Genomic DNA, 19,600 nt, shown 5'->3' with positions numbered 1-19,600 from the left:
TGGCACTCTACTAGTCAAATAAGTTTAGGGTTGACCCCTTTCAGACATTAGATGGCTTTTCCAATTTTTAAGGCAGTGTCATCATAATGGGATGGTTTGCAGGCACACGATAATGAGATCATGCAAATGTGGGGACAGCCCTAAATGGACTGGTGTGGTTTATAATTGTAGATAATTTACATTCCGTGTATCATATATCAATAAATATACTACACCAGTTTTCCTTTTCAAACACTTTTAAGTAAAAAAATAAAAGTTTTTTGTTCAAGTAGTATAAAAAAAAGTTTCAAATGGCTGCCACAGGGGAGCTGTAATAGCGTAGTTCCCTCAGCAAGGTTCAGTTGTTTATTTACCCCCGGAATGGGAAGTCCTCAGCAAAAGGCATTCTGCGATCTCAAGTTCATGAAAACAATTCAGATGTCATGGTGCATCGAGCTTTTGGAAGGAGATTAGTATTAATCCACCTTCTCCTATTAACATTTAATGGTGGTTTCGAGTTTTAAGAGAGTAGGTGTCTGTGTAAAGTAGAAAGTACAGAACAACCATGAGTTTTGGAACGGTTAGAATCAGTGCTGCTTTTGAATGTAGTCTGTAGAAGTGCACAAATCGATCAAGTAATGAGTGTCATGAACCTGACTTGGTTCAGTCAGTTTCTGAGGTTTCTATGCCTGTTTGCTCCTAGCTGCTGCTGTTGCAGCTGCCCTGCATTCCCAGTGATTAAGTCTCCAGTGTACTTCCCTGAGTTCTGCAGCCTGATCCCTGACCCACACACACCTGTGCAGTAATCAGGTGTGAGACAAAAAAAGGGGGGTGGTCATAAGAAAGACCAAAAAGGGAACATACAGACGGGTTTTTGGGGCACACTTTATAATAACAATAGTATGGTTTATGTGAAGAGATGATAAATGGGTGAGATAAGACTTAACTTTTATTAAGATTATGCTCTAAAAAAGGTTGTATTTAAATCAGAAGCAAACAATGTGCTCGGCAAGACAATACATATTCAATAAATTATAGTTGGAAATATCACAGGATAAAAGGTTAATAACCTGTCAAAAAAGAAAGAAAGAGGGTCCTTGATACAATTATCAAAGTGGGCGCAATGTTTAGGGTAAACAATACACAGATACCTGTAGCAAAAGAAATCCCTGTAGTTAAACACAAAATGTTCAATTAGTGAAAATATCAAGGAAAATTATACAGGGTACAGGTATATAATTGTGAACGCATGACACACCAAATCAAAAAAGGTTAATGAGTAACCAAAAAGTGGGAAATAATGATGCACGGTCTCTACCTGACAGTGAAAAGAAATAGTAAAGATAAGAAAATGTGAAAATTATAGAAACATTGGAAAGATTGGTAAGATTGAGCTGTATCCAGAAGTAATCTCTTACTGCAAGTTAATTACAACACCCGGTATTCCCAAAGAGTCCTCCCAGAGGTACTAGCCGGGCCCAACACTGCTTAGCTGCTGAAATCGGAATGGGTTCAGGCGATCCAGTGTGGTATGGTAGTAATATTGTAAACATGTGAGAGGGATACCCGAGTTTGAGGCTCAAATGAAATAAAGTGCTTCTGCTGTCAGAGGCGCCCTAAATGGTCCACCCTGGTGCTCACCAGCATTGCAGGGGGGATGGATACGACGCGACTGATGAGAGAGCACTGAAGTCAGAAGAGAACAGCGAAAAAGATGGGCTGGTGTCAATAGTGCAGTCCCTAACCTCTGCTGTCCATCATCCACCTTAGGTGTCCAATAATGAATGAGAGAGTCAAGGATTGCTGATCCTGTCCCAGAAAAAGAAGAAATTAAATGATAATAGGGGCAGCACAGCCGAGGATGTTGTTCCTAGTAGTGATGTGGCTGAAAAAAGGGGGATGGGGTTTATCAAGAGTAACAGGGATTGGTTAATCCAAAGTTTTTTGGGGTTTGTATCCTCATGAGTGGTACATCTTAGTCTCCTACAAGTGTCAGTGAGTGGTGGTTTCTGACAGGAGCTATTATGCTACCTTGAGGAGATTTATTGCTGGATTGCCCAGTCTGTGTGCTGTAAAGACAGATGGAGCAGTTTTTTTGCTGCCTTGTGTTTAAGGAAGCAGATAATGATATAGTCTGTATAATAAATTCAGTGCTGTTTTCAACAGAATATAGGGAAAGGGAGAGAAGGTGTAGATGATAACAGTAAATGAAGTATCAAATCACAATAAATTATGCATGCAGTCAAGATTTGGGAATTATTGCTATTAACAGCGCTGGTCACTCATTACCCAACTGTGGATTGTCCAGTCTGTGTGCTGCAACAACAGATGGAGCGATTTTTAGCTGCCTTGTATTTAAGGAAGCAAATAATAATACAGACTGTGTAATAAATTAGGTGCTGTCGTCAACAGGATATAGGGAAAGGGAAAGAAGGGATAGATGATTACAGTCAATTAAGTATCAATCACAGTGAAGTATGCATGCAATCAGAGTTTGGAAATTATTGCTGTTAACAGCGCTGGTCGCTTGTTACCAAACAGTTGCTGCAAATGAAGAAATATCACAATAAGGTATGCATGCAATTAAGATTTAGAATTTTTTGCTGTTAACAGCGCTGGTCTCTTCCAAATGTAGCAGTGTTATACACAACATGGAGACAAGTGACAGTATTACATACACAATATCTAATGGTTATATTGTACAAGGATTTGTACAGAAATAAACAAATGATATTAAATGCCCGGAGTACTGAATACCAGGATAAATGCTGCAATATGGTACTGCTGCCTGTAGTTACTGGCGCAGTGGACCAGATGCAGTTAATTAGCGCGAATGCTCTGGCTTAAAGTTATAGACCCCAAATGAAACAAAAGATATTAAATGCACGGAGTACTGAATACCAGGATAAATACTGCAATATGGTGCTGCTGCCTGTGATCACTGGCGCAAGGGACCAGATGTAGTTAATTAGCGCAAATGCTCTGGCTTGAGGTTATAGACCCCAAATCAGACGGGTATCGGCATTCAGTTGCGGGGGCCGCCTGGGGTATAAGTTTTGTTATGCCGCCTGGGGGTAGGGAATAGTGCGGATGGCTAAGACAGAGAACTCCCCAAGGAGAGTGAGGGGAGAAACGGTACTTAGCTTTGGAGGACGCGGCACCCGACGCCAGATGCCGGGAGCCGCTGCTCCTGTTGTCAGGTAGTAGTCAGCGTGGACGACGGAGGTTGGGGGTGTGTCAGAGGCGTGTCCTCACACGTGTTTCGCCTGTGGCTTTCTCAAAGGACGCTGCCCGAGAAGAAGAACAGCCGGTATAAGTATGTGGCTCTGACCAATTGGAACCGGGGGGAGGGGACGTAAAGGGATGGCTGATAAATAAGTGAAATGGTCGTAAGATGCAGATGGAAAGGAAAGGGAGGGGAGGGGGCAATAATACAGGAGACGCAGTGTTGCGCTCTGCTTGTGATAGCGTAGATTCTGAGCGGGGAACTGAGAAGTTTAAAAGGATTGCTGCTGCGGTAGTTAGTACGTGAGCAGCATGTGCCGGTTGGGACATATATTGTACAATGATAAACTGTGCTGTCTTGAGCTCTGCTTGTGATAGCGGAGATTCAGAGCGGGGAACTGAGAAGTTTACAGGGATGCTGCTGCGGTAGTTAGTACGTGAGCAGCATGTACCGGTTTGGACATATATTGTACAATGATAAACTGTGCTGGTTTTAAGGAATGCTGCTATGTAATAGGATACAGGAAATCATTTTTGGAATTGACAATAGCAGTGGGGGTGTGTCTGTCTGAAGAATGTGTATGTAAAAGTGTGTACAAATGTGAAAATTATAATTAAAATAAATATATATATAGTAAAAAAATATATATATATAAAATAATGCAGAAAAATTATGTATGCGATAATGAACATATAATGCAGAGAGATCCACCACATATGCATTGGAAAATGGATGATTAACGGTTAACAGAGACTGCTGATGGGAAGAAGGGAATGGACTGATATAATGTGATCCTGTATAGAATTGAAGTATATAGTGTATTAAATAATAAATGGAGTGGCATAATAAAATAAATAAAATGAATAATGATTGCCATAAAGTCATTTCCTTTATGCGGTACTGGATGGGAAAGAGGTATAGGTGTGAATGTTGAGGAATGATTATTTACAAGCAGAAAAAATGGTATTAGATAGATATATATAAAAATGATAGTAAAAGATAGGGACAGTTAGGGTCCAGGTTGGGGCTTCCCCACTAAACACTAAGACGATGGTTCCCAAGCGGGAAAGAAGCATTGTTGTCTATGTTACATAGTTGAGTAGGGATGGAAGCAGGTTAGAGGCTGCAGAGGATTGGTAAAGAATGGAACCATGCAGGAGAGATTGGCCATATAATATGAATCGTGTTGTATAATTCCAATGAAGAATAGAAGGGAGTGAGAAAAGTGGGAATGAAAATTTACAAAGAGTGGAAGAGTTGGCTTTTACAAGAAAGCACTAAAGTTGATCCCCTCGTTGAGGCCTTTTGGAGTCAGAGATCCCAAGTGGAAGATCCACCAGCTTTCTTTGCGGAGGAGTGCTTGATTGATATCTCCTCCTCTTCTTCCAAGATGAAGTTGTTCTAAACCACAGAATTTGAGATCTTTGGTATTGGAGGCATGTTTTATCAAAAAGTGTCGTGCCACTGATGTTAAAGTTTTCATTCTGGATTGGTCACTAACGGCATTTCTAATGTTACCTAGGTGTTCTAGAATCCTCTGTTTAAGAGGCCTGGAGGTCATGCCTATGTATCTTAGCTGACAAGGGCATGTGATGCAGTAGATGACGTTGGGGGTTTTGCAATTGAAATGTTCCCTGATCAGAATCGGTGTTCCAAATTTGTCATCCACAGTCTTGATGTTGTTGACGTGACCGCATGCTTTACAATTACCACAGGGATAGGTTCCTGTGGTCTGTGGTTTCCTCGGTTGGTTTGAGGTGTAGTGGCTGTGCACCAAATTATCTTTCAGGTTAGGTGCCCTGCGCCAACTCATGTCCACTCGTGTGTTCAGGTTTGCGGCCAGATCAGGATCAGACAGAAGAATAGGCCAGTGTCGTTGGATGATATTTTTAATCGATTTCCATTCCTGGCAGAAGTTTCCTACCAGTCGGATCGTCTTGGACGTGGTGTCTTTGGGACTTTTGAACAAGATCTGCTCACGGGAGGTGGAAAGTACGGCTTTCTTTGCTCTCTTGATGAGTCTTTTAGAATAACCACGTTCATGTAGTCTCTGCGATAGATCTTCACATTTGTCCTTGAAAACCTGGTCATCAGAGCAATTGCGTCGGAGTCGTAAAAATTCGCCTTTTGGAAGGTTGTCAATAGTCGGGGGGAAGTGAGAACTGGTACTGTGAAGCAGGCTATTCGTAGAGGTGGATTTACGGTACAGTTCCGTGGAGAGCATGTTGTTAGTATCCCTGTAAATTCTCAAGTCCAGGAAGTTGATACTGTTACTGTCACATTCAAAAGTGAACTTTAGATTCAGGTCGTTGGTGTTTAGTCGCTCGATGAATTGGGTAAGATGGAGTTTAGACCCTTTCCAGATAACAAGGATGTCATCAATGTATCTCATCCAGTTTTGGATACAATCAGTATCATTATCATTTTGGAAGACAACTTCCCTCTCCCACCATCCAAGGAAGAGGTTTGCGTAGGTGGGAGCACAGGCTGCTCCCATCGCAGTACCCCTTCCCTGGACGTAATAATAATTCTCAAAGATAAAGTAATTCTTCCGGAGTGAAAAGTCCAGGAGCTCCAATAGAAATTCATGAAACGGGGTGACGCCCTCCATTTGCATGAAATATCTCACTGCTCGGATGCCAAGATCATGCTTGATGCAATTGTAGAGCGATTCAACGTCTAATGAGACGAGAAGATGGTCATCGTCTAATTGTATATCGTGAAGTTTCTGGAGGACATCTGTAGTATCCTTAGTGTACGATGGTAGGCTGACCACATGGTGACGAAGATGAATGTCCAGAAAGGTGCATGCATTCTCAATTAGGGAACCATTTCCGGACACAATAGGTCTTCCGGGTGGTTCTTCCAAGCATTTATGGACCTTTGGGAGTAAATAGAATGTTGCTACCCTTGGTGTAGGGTTCTCAAGGTATTTATGCTCTGATCTTGTTATGACCCCATTGGCCAGTGCCCTGCCAATGATTTTGTTATATCCAAGTAGGAAATTCGAGGTGGGATCGAACATGGACTTGGTATAACACGATGTGTCGTTGAGTTGTTTGTATACCTCTTTTAAATACATCGGGACAGGCCATATGACAATGTTTCCACCTTTGTCAGATGGTTTGACAACAATATCCGTTAGTTCTTTAATTTCTCTGAGTGCCTTTGCTTCCTGTTTGTTCAAATTACCTTTTGGTAGGAATTTGTTAGTTTTTTTCTTAAGGTATAGTTGGTCCAGGTCCTTGGCAACTAGGTTAGTAAAGACTCGTACTTCTGGGCAAATGTTATCTTGCGGGAAGAAAGTTGAGCGCTTCTTGCATATATGTCTGCTGTTACTGGGTTCTTCTGGATTCTCTAGGTCTTCAAGTTCCTTAATGGCCTGTAATTCTCTTGTTGACCATTCTGGAGTCCGTCCGGAATCGGTGAAATCTTTGCGAGAGGCATGGAATTTAGTGAGAAGAAGCTTGCGACTGAATAACTGTATACTGGTTTCCCATCGGAATCTGTCAAACTTGCCAGTGGGTGAGAAAGAGAGACCTTTGTGTAGGACATTTTGTTGGTCGGTGGTCAGGATATGGGTGGACAGATTGATAATTTGGAGGCCAGAAGTAGGTGGAACTAATTGGGTTTCTTCCTCTGTGACTGGCGACTCGGTTGTCGTGGCTCCCATTGTGTCCAATCCCTTCTTCGATTTCTTCTTTGACCTTCTTGTCTTCCTCCCCCTCGATAGGAACCCCTTCCCCCTACAAACTCTAAAAAATGTTGCTGGTTATTGATGTGTGAGTTGTCGTATGAATTGTCGCTCAGTTCGTCAGCGCTCGAGTATTCAGATTCTGAGGGAGATGGTGTACCTCTTTTTTCTTGGTTGTAGTTCTTCCTTGGAGCTCTCTGAAAACGTGTCCAATTGAATATTTTGCCTGTTGCAAAATCTCTTTGATCTCTTAGAAATTTAGTTTTTTTGCGATCTATGATGATTGTCTCGTATTGGTCTAGTTCTTTCTTGTTTTTGTCGAAGTTTGCTTGGAATTGTGGATCTTGCTCCCACTTTTCTAATTTTTTGCCTAATTCCTCAATGTTTTTGGAACATTCTTCTAGGATCAAGTTGTTATGACGAATCAGTATGGACATCAGCTCATGAGAGCATTTGAGAAGGCTCGTCTCCCACTCTTTCTTGAGAGTGTCGGTGGCCAGATCGAAGGCCGGGAAAGTTTTCGGTCTGAGGCCTCGTGGTGTGATTTTCTGCTTGTAGTAATTCTCCAAACTGGAGAGGTCCCAGTTTGTGCGTATTTGTTTTTGGAGTAATCTCTTCAGACTGGCCAAATCGTCATCCCACGTTTGGTCAGTTTCAGTCAGGTTTGATTGAGTTGGAAATATAGTGTTGAAGTCATTTATTCTATGTCGACTTGTTAATTCACTTCGTAAGTTAAATGTGGACATATTAGGGTATAATGATAATTGCGAGATGAAGTCGGCTGTTCTTCCACCTCGGTGTTGATGTCTTGTAAGATGGTAAGAGAGGTCAGAGAAGTCGGAGGTACAGAGTAGATAATATACCGTGCTCAAATCCAAGAACCTGAGAAAGAACTCAGTTTAGAACTAAGTGGATTTAGAAAGAAGGATTGGCACTGGTTTGAGAAGTACGTTGAGTAATAATAGTACAAAAGTATTAGATATATAGAACCAGCGTGGTTACTGCTTGACGAAAATGTATCATAGCAGTGTTAGGCTGGTGGTGCTCCCAAAGGATGTTCAGTATTTAAACTGTGAGACAAAAAAAGGGGGGTGGTCATAAGAAAGACCAAAAAGGGAACATACAGACGGGTTTTTGGGGCACACTTTATAATAACAATAGTATGGTTTATGTGAAGAGATGATAAATGGGTGAGATAAGACTTAACTTTTATTAAGATTATGCTCTAAAAAAGGTTGTATTTAAATCAGAAGCAAACAATGTGCTCGGCAAGACAATACATATTCAATAAATTATAGTTGGAAATATCACAGGATAAAAGGTTAATAACCTGTCAAAAAAGAAAGAAAGAGGGTCCTTGATACAATTATCAAAGTGGGCGCAATGTTTAGGGTAAACAATACACAGATACCTGTAGCAAAAGAAATCCCTGTAGTTAAACACAAAATGTTCAATTAGTGAAAATATCAAGGAAAATTATACAGGGTACAGGTATATAATTGTGAACGCATGACACACCAAATCAAAAAAGGTTAATGAGTAACCAAAAAGTGGGAAATAATGATGCACGGTCTCTACCTGACAGTGAAAAGAAATAGTAAAGATAAGAAAATGTGAAAATTATAGAAACATTGGAAAGATTGGTAAGATTGAGCTGTATCCAGAAGTAATCTCTTACTGCAAGTTAATTACAACACCCGGTATTCCCAAAGAGTCCTCCCAGAGGTACTAGCCGGGCCCAACACTGCTTAGCTGCTGAAATCGGAATGGGTTCAGGCGATCCAGTGTGGTATGGTAGTAATATTGTAAACATGTGAGAGGGATACCCGAGTTTGAGGCTCAAATGAAATAAAGTGCTTCTGCTGTCAGAGGCGCCCTAAATGGTCCACCCTGGTGCTCACCAGCATTGCAGGGGGGATGGATACGACGCGACTGATGAGAGAGCACTGAAGTCAGAAGAGAACAGCGAAAAAGATGGGCTGGTGTCAATAGTGCAGTCCCTAACCTCTGCTGTCCATCATCCACCTTAGGTGTCCAATAATGAATGAGAGAGTCAAGGATTGCTGATCCTGTCCCAGAAAAAGAAGAAATTAAATGATAATAGGGGCAGCACAGCCGAGGATGTTGTTCCTAGTAGTGATGTGGCTGAAAAAAGGGGGATGGGGTTTATCAAGAGTAACAGGGATTGGTTAATCCAAAGTTTTTTGGGGTTTGTATCCTCATGAGTGGTACATCTTAGTCTCCTACAAGTGTCAGTGAGTGGTGGTTTCTGACAGGAGCTATTATGCTACCTTGAGGAGATTTATTGCTGGATTGCCCAGTCTGTGTGCTGTAAAGACAGATGGAGCAGTTTTTTTGCTGCCTTGTGTTTAAGGAAGCAGATAATGATATAGTCTGTATAATAAATTCAGTGCTGTTTTCAACAGAATATAGGGAAAGGGAGAGAAGGTGTAGATGATAACAGTAAATGAAGTATCAAATCACAATAAATTATGCATGCAGTCAAGATTTGGGAATTATTGCTATTAACAGCGCTGGTCACTCATTACCCAACTGTGGATTGTCCAGTCTGTGTGCTGCAACAACAGATGGAGCGATTTTTAGCTGCCTTGTATTTAAGGAAGCAAATAATAATACAGACTGTGTAATAAATTAGGTGCTGTCGTCAACAGGATATAGGGAAAGGGAAAGAAGGGATAGATGATTACAGTCAATTAAGTATCAATCACAGTGAAGTATGCATGCAATCAGAGTTTGGAAATTATTGCTGTTAACAGCGCTGGTCGCTTGTTACCAAACAGTTGCTGCAAATGAAGAAATATCACAATAAGGTATGCATGCAATTAAGATTTAGAATTTTTTGCTGTTAACAGCGCTGGTCTCTTCCAAATGTAGCAGTGTTATACACAACATGGAGACAAGTGACAGTATTACATACACAATATCTAATGGTTATATTGTACAAGGATTTGTACAGAAATAAACAAATGATATTAAATGCCCGGAGTACTGAATACCAGGATAAATGCTGCAATATGGTACTGCTGCCTGTAGTTACTGGCGCAGTGGACCAGATGCAGTTAATTAGCGCGAATGCTCTGGCTTAAAGTTATAGACCCCAAATGAAACAAAAGATATTAAATGCACGGAGTACTGAATACCAGGATAAATACTGCAATATGGTGCTGCTGCCTGTGATCACTGGCGCAAGGGACCAGATGTAGTTAATTAGCGCAAATGCTCTGGCTTGAGGTTATAGACCCCAAATCAGACGGGTATCGGCATTCAGTTGCGGGGGCCGCCTGGGGTATAAGTTTTGTTATGCCGCCTGGGGGTAGGGAATAGTGCGGATGGCTAAGACAGAGAACTCCCCAAGGAAAGTGAGGGGAGAAACGGTACTTAGCTTTGGAGGACGCGGCACCCGACGCCAGATGCCTGCATGGTTCCATTCTTTACCAATCCTCTGCAGCCTCTAACCTGCTTCCATCCCTACTCAACTATGTAACATAGACAACAATGCTTCTTTCCCGCTTGGGAACCATCGTCTTAGTGTTTAGTGGGGAAGCCCCAACCTGGACCCTAACTGTCCCTATCTTTTACTATCATTTTTATATATATCTATCTAATACCATTTTTTCTGCTTGTAAATAATCATTCCTCAACATTCACACCTATACCTCTTTCCCATCCAGTACCGCATAAAGGAAATGACTTTATGGCAATCATTATTCATTTTATTTATTTTATTATGCCACTCCATTTATTATTTAATACACTATATACTTCAATTCTATACAGGATCACATTATATCAGTCCATTCCCTTCTTCCCATCAGCAGTCTCTGTTAACCGTTAATCATCCATTTTCCAATGCATATGTGGTGGATCTCTCTGCATTATATGTTCATTATCGCATACATAATTTTTCTGCATTATTTTATATATATATATTTTTTTACTATATATATATTTATTTTAATTATAATTTTCACATTTGTACACACTTTTACATACACATTCTTCAGACAGACACACCCCCACTGCTATTGTCAATTCCAAAAATGATTTCCTGTATCCTATTACATAGCAGCATTCCTTAAAACCAGCACAGTTTATCATTGTACAATATATGTCCAAACCGGTACATGCTGCTCACGTACTAACTACCGCAGCAGCATCCCTGTAAACTTCTCAGTTCCCCGCTCTGAATCTCCGCTATCACAAGCAGAGCTCAAGACAGCACAGTTTATCATTGTACAATATATGTCCCAACCGGCACATGCTGCTCACGTACTAACTACCGCAGCAGCAATCCTTTTAAACTTCTCAGTTCCCCGCTCAGAATCTACGCTATCACAAGCAGAGCGCAACACTGCGTCTCCTGTATTATTGCCCCCTCCCCTCCCTTTCCTTTCCATCTGCATCTTACGACCATTTCACTTATTTATCAGCCATCCCTTTACGTCCCCTCCCCCCGGTTCCAATTGGTCAGAGCCACATACTTATACCGGCTGTTCTTCTTCTCGGGCAGCGTCCTTTGAGAAAGCCACAGGCGAAACACGTGTGAGGACACGCCTCTGACACACCCCCAACCTCCGTCGTCCACGCTGACTACTACCTGACAACAGGAGCAGCGGCTCCCGGCATCTGGCGTCGGGTGCCGCGTCCTCCAAAGCTAAGTACCGTTTCTCCCCTCACTCTCCTTGGGGAGTTCTCTGTCTTAGCCATCCGCACTATTCCCTACCCCCAGGCGGCATAACAAAACTTATACCCCAGGCGGCCCCCGCAACTGAATGCCGATACCCGTCTGATTTGGGGTCTATAACCTCAAGCCAGAGCATTTGCGCTAATTAACTACATCTGGTCCCTTGCGCCAGTGATCACAGGCAGCAGCACCATATTGCAGTATTTATCCTGGTATTCAGTACTCCGTGCATTTAATATCTTTTGTTTCATTTGGGGTCTATAACTTTAAGCCAGAGCATTCGCGCTAATTAACTGCATCTGGTCCACTGCGCCAGTAACTACAGGCAGCAGTACCATATTGCAGCATTTATCCTGGTATTCAGTACTCCGGGCATTTAATATCATTTGTTTATTTCTGTACAAATCCTTGTACAATATAACCATTAGATATTGTGTATGTAATACTGTCACTTGTCTCCATGTTGTGTATAACACTGCTACATTTGGAAGAGACCAGCGCTGTTAACAGCAAAAAATTCTAAATCTTAATTGCATGCATACCTTATTGTGATATTTCTTCATTTGCAGCAACTGTTTGGTAACAAGCGACCAGCGCTGTTAACAGCAATAATTTCCAAACTCTGATTGCATGCATACTTCACTGTGATTGATACTTAATTGACTGTAATCATCTATCCCTTCTTTCCCTTTCCCTATATCCTGTTGACGACAGCACCTAATTTATTACACAGTCTGTATTATTATTTGCTTCCTTAAATACAAGGCAGCTAAAAATCGCTCCATCTGTTGTTGCAGCACACAGACTGGACAATCCACAGTTGGGTAATGAGTGACCAGCGCTGTTAATAGCAATAATTCCCAAATCTTGACTGCATGCATAATTTATTGTGATTTGATACTTCATTTACTGTTATCATCTACACCTTCTCTCCCTTTCCCTATATTCTGTTGAAAACAGCACTGAATTTATTATACAGACTATATCATTATCTGCTTCCTTAAACACAAGGCAGCAAAAAAACTGCTCCATCTGTCTTTACAGCACACAGACTGGGCAATCCAGCAATAAATCTCCTCAAGGTAGCATAATAGCTCCTGTCAGAAACCACCACTCACTGACACTTGTAGGAGACTAAGATGTACCACTCATGAGGATACAAACCCCAAAAAACTTTGGATTAACCAATCCCTGTTACTCTTGATAAACCCCATCCCCCTTTTTTCAGCCACATCACTACTAGGAACAACATCCTCGGCTGTGCTGCCCCTATTATCATTTTATTTCTTCTTTTTCTGGGACAGGATCAGCAATCCTTGACTCTCTCATTCATTATTGGACACCTAAGGTGGATGATGGACAGCAGAGGTTAGGGACTGCACTATTGACACCAGCCCATCTTTTTCGCTGTTCTCTTCTGACTTCAGTGCTCTCTCATCAGTCGCGTCGTATCCATCCCCCCTGCAATGCTGGTGAGCACCAGGGTGGACCATTTAGGGCGCCTCTGACAGCAGAAGCACTTTATTTCATTTGAGCCTCAAACTCGGGTATCCCTCTCACATGTTTACAATATTACTACCATACCACACTGGATCGCCTGAACCCATTCCGATTTCAGCAGCTAAGCAGTGTTGGGCCCGGCTAGTACCTCTGGGAGGACTCTTTGGGAATACCGGGTGTTGTAATTAACTTGCAGTAAGAGATTACTTCTGGATACAGCTCAATCTTACCAATCTTTCCAATGTTTCTATAATTTTCACATTTTCTTATCTTTACTATTTCTTTTCACTGTCAGGTAGAGACCGTGCATCATTATTTCCCACTTTTTGGTTACTCATTAACCTTTTTTGATTTGGTGTGTCATGCGTTCACAATTATATACCTGTACCCTGTATAATTTTCCTTGATATTTTCACTAATTGAACATTTTGTGTTTAACTACAGGGATTTCTTTTGCTACAGGTATCTGTGTATTGTTTACCCTAAACATTGCGCCCACTTTGATAATTGTATCAAGGACCCTCTTTCTTTCTTTTTTGACAGGTTATTAACCTTTTATCCTGTGATATTTCCAACTATAATTTATTGAATATGTATTGTCTTGCCGAGCACATTGTTTGCTTCTGATTTAAATACAACCTTTTTTAGAGCATAATCTTAATAAAAGTTAAGTCTTATCTCACCCATTTATCATCTCTTCACATAAACCATACTATTGTTATTATAAAGTGTGCCCCAAAAACCCGTCTGTATGTTCCCTTTTTGGTCTTTCTTATGACCACCCCCCTTTTTTTGTCTCACAGTTTAAATACTGAACATCCTTTGGGAGCACCACCAGCCTAACACTGCTATGATACATTTTCGTCAAGCAGTAACCACGCTGGTTCTATATATCTAATACTTTTGTACTATTATTACTCAACGTACTTCTCAAACCAGTGCCAATCCTTCTTTCTAAATCCACTTAGTTCTAAACTGAGTTCTTTCTCAGGTTCTTGGATTTGAGCACGGTATATTATCTACTCTGTACCTCCGACTTCTCTGACCTCTCTTACCATCTTACAAGACATCAACACCGAGGTGGAAGAACAGCCGACTTCATCTCGCAATTATCATTATACCCTAATATGTCCACATTTAACTTACGAAGTGAATTAACAAGTCGACATAGAATAAATGACTTCAACACTATATTTCCAACTCAATCAAACCTGACTGAAACTGACCAAACGTGGGATGACGATTTGGCCAGTCTGAAGAGATTACTCCAAAAACAAATACGCACAAACTGGGACCTCTCCAGTTTGGAGAATTACTACAAGCAGAAAATCACACCACGAGGCCTCAGACCGAAAACTTTCCCGGCCTTCGATCTGGCCACCGACACTCTCAAGAAAGAGTGGGAGACGAGCCTTCTCAAATGCTCTCATGAGCTGATGTCCATACTGATTCGTCATAACAACTTGATCCTAGAAGAATGTTCCAAAAACATTGAGGAATTAGGCAAAAAATTAGAAAAGTGGGAGCAAGATCCACAATTCCAAGCAAACTTCGACAAAAACAAGAAAGAACTAGACCAATACGAGACAATCATCATAGATCGCAAAAAAACTAAATTTCTAAGAGATCAAAGAGATTTTGCAACAGGCAAAATATTCAATTGGACACGTTTTCAGAGAGCTCCAAGGAAGAACTACAACCAAGAAAAAAGAGGTACACCATCTCCCTCAGAATCTGAATACTCGAGCGCTGACGAACTGAGCGACAATTCATACGACAACTCACACATCAATAACCAGCAACATTTTTTAGAGTTTGTAGGGGGAAGGGGTTCCTATCGAGGGGGAGGAAGACAAGAAGGTCAAAGAAGAAATCGAAGAAGGGATTGGACACAATGGGAGCCACGACAACCGAGTCGCCAGTCACAGAGGAAGAAACCCAATTAGTTCCACCTACTTCTGGCCTCCAAATTATCAATCTGTCCACCCATATCCTGACCACCGACCAACAAAATGTCCTACACAAAGGTCTCTCTTTCTCACCCACTGGCAAGTTTGACAGATTCCGATGGGAAACCAGTATACAGTTATTCAGTCGCAAGCTTCTTCTCACTAAATTCCATGCCTCTCGCAAAGATTTCACCGATTCCGGACGGACTCCAGAATGGTCAACAAGAGAATTACAGGCCATTAAGGAACTTGAAGACCTAGAGAATCCAGAAGAACCCAGTAACAGCAGACATATATGCAAGAAGCGCTCAACTTTCTTCCCGCAAGATAACATTTGCCCAGAAGTACGAGTCTTTACTAACCTAGTTGCCAAGGACCTGGACCAACTATACCTTAAGAAAAAAACTAACAAATTCCTACCAAAAGGTAATTTGAACAAACAGGAAGCAAAGGCACTCAGAGAAATTAAAGAACTAACGGATATTGTTGTCAAACCATCTGACAAAGGTGGAAACATTGTCATATGGCCTGTCCCGATGTATTTAAAAGAGGTATACAAACAACTCAACGACACATCGTGTTATACCAAGTCCATGTTCGATCCCACCTCGAATTTCCTACTTGGATATAACAAAATCATTGGCAGGGCACTGGCCAATGGGGTCATAACAAGATCAGAGCATAAATACCTTGAGAACCCTACACCAAGGGTAGCAACATTCTATTTACTCCCAAAGGTCCATAAATGCTTGGAAGAACCACCCGGAAGACCTATTGTGTCCGGAAATGGTTCCCTAATTGAGAATGCATGCACCTTTCTGGACATTCATCTTCGTCACCATGTGGTCAGCCTACCATCGTACACTAAGGATACTACAGATGTCCTCCAGAAACTTCACGATATACAATTAGACGATGACCATCTTCTCGTCTCATTAGACGTTGAATCGCTCTACAATTGCATCAAGCATGATCTTGGCATCCGAGCAGTGAGATATTTCATGCAAATGGAGGGCGTCACCCCGTTTCATGAATTTCTATTGGAGCTCCTGGACTTTTCACTCCGGAAGAATTACTTTATCTTTGAGAATTATTATTACGTCCAGGGAAGGGGTACTGCGATGGGAGCAGCCTGTGCTCCCACCTACGCAAACCTCTTCCTTGGATGGTGGGAGAGGGAAGTTGTCTTCCAAAATGATAATGATACTGATTGTATCCAAAACTGGATGAGATACATTGATGACATCCTTGTTATCTGGAAAGGGTCTAAACTCCATCTTACCCAATTCATCGAGCGACTAAACACCAACGACCTGAATCTAAAGTTCACTTTTGAATGTGACAGTAACAGTATCAACTTCCTGGACTTGAGAATTTACAGGGATACTAACAACATGCTCTCCACGGAACTGTACCGTAAATCCACCTCTACGAATAGCCTGCTTCACAGTACCAGTTCTCACTTCCCCCCGACTATTGACAACCTTCCAAAAGGCGAATTTTTACGACTCCGACGCAATTGCTCTGATGACCAGGTTTTCAAGGACAAATGTGAAGATCTATCGCAGAGACTACATGAACGTGGTTATTCTAAAAGACTCATCAAGAGAGCAAAGAAAGCCGTACTTTCCACCTCCCGTGAGCAGATCTTGTTCAAAAGTCCCAAAGACACCACGTCCAAGACGATCCGACTGGTAGGAAACTTCTGCCAGGAATGGAAATCGATTAAAAATATCATCCAACGACACTGGCCTATTCTTCTGTCTGATCCTGATCTGGCCGCAAACCTGAACACACGAGTGGACATGAGTTGGCGCAGGGCACCTAACCTGAAAGATAATTTGGTGCACAGCCACTACACCTCAAACCAACCGAGGAAACCACAGACCACAGGAACCTATCCCTGTGGTAATTGTAAAGCATGCGGTCACGTCAACAACATCAAGACTGTGGATGACAAATTTGGAACACCGATTCTGATCAGGGAACATTTCAATTGCAAAACCCCCAACGTCATCTACTGCATCACATGCCCTTGTCAGCTAAGATACATAGGCATGACCTCCAGGCCTCTTAAACAGAGGATTCTAGAACACCTAGGTAACATTAGAAATGCCGTTAGTGACCAATCCAGAATGAAAACTTTAACATCAGTGGCACGACACTTTTTGATAAAACATGCCTCCAATACCAAAGATCTCAAATTCTGTGGTTTAGAACAACTTCATCTTGGAAGAAGAGGAGGAGATATCAATCAAGCACTCCTCCGCAAAGAAAGCTGGTGGATCTTCCACTTGGGATCTCTGACTCCAAAAGGCCTCAACGAGGGGATCAACTTTAGTGCTTTCTTGTAAAAGCCAACTCTTCCACTCTTTGTAAATTTTCATTCCCACTTTTCTCACTCCCTTCTATTCTTCATTGGAATTATACAACACGATTCATATTATATGGCCAATCTCTCCTGCATGGTTCCATTCTTTACCAATCCTCTGCAGCCTCTAACCTGCTTCCATCCCTACTCAACTATGTAACATAGACAACAATGCTTCTTTCCCGCTTGGGAACCATCGTCTTAGTGTTTAGTGGGGAAGCCCCAACCTGGACCCTAACTGTCCCTATCTTTTACTATCATTTTTATATATATCTATCTAATACCATTTTTTCTGCTTGTAAATAATCATTCCTCAACATTCACACCTATACCTCTTTCCCATCCAGTACCGCATAAAGGAAATGACTTTATGGCAATCATTATTCATTTTATTTATTTTATTATGCCACTCCATTTATTATTTAATACACTATATACTTCAATTCTATACAGGATCACATTATATCAGTCCATTCCCTTCTTCCCATCAGCAGTCTCTGTTAACCGTTAATCATCCATTTTCCAATGCATATGTGGTGGATCTCTCTGCATTATATGTTCATTATCGCATACATAATTTTTCTGCATTATTTTATATATATATATTTTTTTACTATATATATATTTATTTTAATTATAATTTTCACATTTGTACACACTTTTACATACACATTCTTCAGACAGACACACCCCCACTGCTATTGTCAATTCCAAAAATGATTTCCTGTATCCTATTACATAGCAGCATTCCTTAAAACCAGCACAGTTTATCATTGTACAATATATGTCCAAACCGGTACATGCTGCTCACGTACTAACTACCGCAGCAGCATCCCTGTAAACTTCTCAGTTCCCCGCTCTGAATCTCCGCTATCACAAGCAGAGCTCAAGACAGCACAGTTTATCATTGTACAATATATGTCCCAACCGGCACATGCTGCTCACGTACTAACTACCGCAGCAGCAATCCTTTTAAACTTCTCAGTTCCCCGCTCAGAATCTACGCTATCACAAGCAGAGCGCAACACTGCGTCTCCTGTATTATTGCCCCCTCCCCTCCCTTTCCTTTCCATCTGCATCTTACGACCATTTCACTTATTTATCAGCCATCCCTTTACGTCCCCTCCCCCCGGTTCCAATTGGTCAGAGCCACATACTTATACCGGCTGTTCTTCTTCTCGGGCAGCGTCCTTTGAGAAAGCCACAGGCGAAACACGTGTGAGGACACGCCTCTGACACACCCCCAACCTCCGTCGTCCACGCTGACTACTACCTGACAACAGGAGCAGCGGCTCCTGGCATCTGGCGTCGGGTGCCGCGTCCTCCAAAGCTAAGTACCGTTTCTCCCCTCACTCTCCTTGGGGAGTTCTCTGTCTTAGCCATCCGCACTATTCCCTACCCCCAGGCGGCATAACAAAACTTATACCCCAGGCGGCCCCCGCAACTGAATGCCGATACCCGTCTGATTTGGGGTCTATAACCTCAAGCCAGAGCATTTGCGCTAATTAACTACATCTGGTCCCTTGCGCCAGTGATCACAGGCAGCAGCACCATATTGCAGTATTTATCCTGGTATTCAGTACTCCGTGCATTTAATATCTTTTGTTTCATTTGGGGTCTATAACTTTAAGCCAGAGCATTCGCGCTAATTAACTGCATCTGGTCCACTGCGCCAGTAACTACAGGCAGCAGTACCATATTGCAGCATTTATCCTGGTATTCAGTACTCCGGGCATTTAATATCATTTGTTTATTTCTGTACAAATCCTTGTACAATATAACCATTAGATATTGTGTATGTAATACTGTCACTTGTCTCCATGTTGTGTATAACACTGCTACATTTGGAAGAGACCAGCGCTGTTAACAGCAAAAAATTCTAAATCTTAATTGCATGCATACCTTATTGTGATATTTCTTCATTTGCAGCAACTGTTTGGTAACAAGCGACCAGCGCTGTTAACAGCAATAATTTCCAAACTCTGATTGCATGCATACTTCACTGTGATTGATACTTAATTGACTGTAATCATCTATCCCTTCTTTCCCTTTCCCTATATCCTGTTGACGACAGCACCTAATTTATTACACAGTCTGTATTATTATTTGCTTCCTTAAATACAAGGCAGCTAAAAATCGCTCCATCTGTTGTTGCAGCACACAGACTGGACAATCC

General features: G+C 41.7%; 3 pseudogenes; 1 reads left to right on the top strand and 2 right to left on the bottom strand.

The window, feature by feature from the left end:
* Positions 1–1,404: 1,404 nt before the first annotated feature.
* On the bottom strand, positions 1,405–1,522 carry LOC146041091 (5S ribosomal RNA; annotated as a pseudogene).
* Positions 1,523–8,584: 7,062 nt separating this feature from the next.
* LOC146041080 (5S ribosomal RNA) lies at positions 8,585–8,702 on the bottom strand (annotated as a pseudogene).
* A 4,472-nt stretch (positions 8,703–13,174) lies between these two features.
* LOC146041069 (5S ribosomal RNA) lies at positions 13,175–13,292 on the top strand (annotated as a pseudogene).
* Positions 13,293–19,600: the final 6,308 nt, after the last annotated feature.

This window comes from Crinia signifera, chromosome 1 (assembly GCF_055691185.1).
Source record: "Crinia signifera chromosome 1, ASM5569118v1, whole genome shotgun sequence".
NCBI lineage: Eukaryota > Metazoa > Chordata > Amphibia > Anura > Myobatrachidae > Crinia > Crinia signifera.
This window is presented reverse-complemented; position numbering and strand designations above follow the sequence as displayed.